This window comes from Gekko japonicus, unplaced genomic scaffold (assembly GCF_001447785.1).
Source record: "Gekko japonicus isolate JY-2015 unplaced genomic scaffold, Gekko_japonicus_V1.1 scaffold3140, whole genome shotgun sequence".
NCBI lineage: Eukaryota > Metazoa > Chordata > Lepidosauria > Squamata > Gekkonidae > Gekko > Gekko japonicus.
Window position 1 is genome coordinate 170,341 of NW_015172641.1, and position 962 is coordinate 171,302.

Here is a 962-nt window from a genome sequence, read left to right on the forward strand (position 1 = left end):
AGAGCGGTTTCTGTCAGAGCTCTCTCAGCCCCACCTACCTCACAGGGTGTCTGTTGTGGGGAGGGGAAGGGAAAGGAGTCTGTAAGCCGCTCTGAGACACCCTTGGGTAGTGAAGGGCGGGCTATAAATCCAATCTCTTCCTTCTTCTCCTTCCCTCGCCAGACTCACCCAGGGGTCCCGCTGCGGGAGGGCCTGAGCTTGGGCTTCCTGGGCGGAGACCCCCGGCCCCTCGTCCTCTTTGCCGATCTCAGAGCCGAACTGGGGAGAGAAGGAGGAAGCGTCATCAGACCCCCCCCTGGAGACAAACCCCTTTCGGGTCACGTCCTCCTCCCACCCCATTCCCTGTGCATGCAACCCCCCGGGGGGGTCTTTGCAGTGAAGCCCACACAGGCAGAGGGGCTAAGGGTGCCAACCGCCAGGTGGCACCTGGAGATCTCTCTCCACTACAGTCGACCTCCAGGTGACCAGGATCCGTTCCCCTGGAGAAAATGGCTGCTCTGCAAGGTGGACTCCAGCCGGGAGACGTCCAGAGCCATGATGTGTCCCATGCAGAGTGAAACTCCTGGCGTTCAGGAGACACCCTCCACAGCCACTCCCCCCCCCCCCCCCCGGCAGACCCTTCTCATATCTCAAGACTGTCTCCTCTGACTGGGGAGGCATCTCCAGGGACTTTTAACAGGAGCAGCTGTCTGGAGGTGAGCCCGGGATCTCCTGTGGGCAAAACTTCCTTCTGGAAGGGAGAGGGGGCACTAAGTCTCTGAATCCCAGAGCCAGGAGGCAGCCTCAGGGGAAGGCCTCAGCCTCCGTGCCCCCCTTATTGGCCCTCCAGAGGAACTGGTTGGTTGCTGTGTGAGACGGGAGGCTGGGCGCGATGGGCCCTCACTGGTCTGATCCAGCAGGGCTCCTCTTCCCCACACTCACGGCACTGGCTTACCTTCCCTGCCAGGCGGGCTCCCCGGTGC

General features: G+C 62.3%; 1 long non-coding RNA gene across 1 annotated transcript in view; it reads right to left on the reverse strand.

Moving 5' to 3' along the window:
- The window catches only part of LOC107119246, a 10,496-nt gene extending 10,252 nt beyond the window's left edge, over positions 1–244 (reverse strand). Inside the window, exon 1 of the long non-coding RNA XR_001482789.1 lies at positions 169–244. This is a non-coding gene — a long non-coding RNA (uncharacterized LOC107119246). The remainder of the gene's footprint in view (positions 1–168) is intronic.
- Between the last annotated feature and the right edge of the window lie 718 nt (positions 245–962).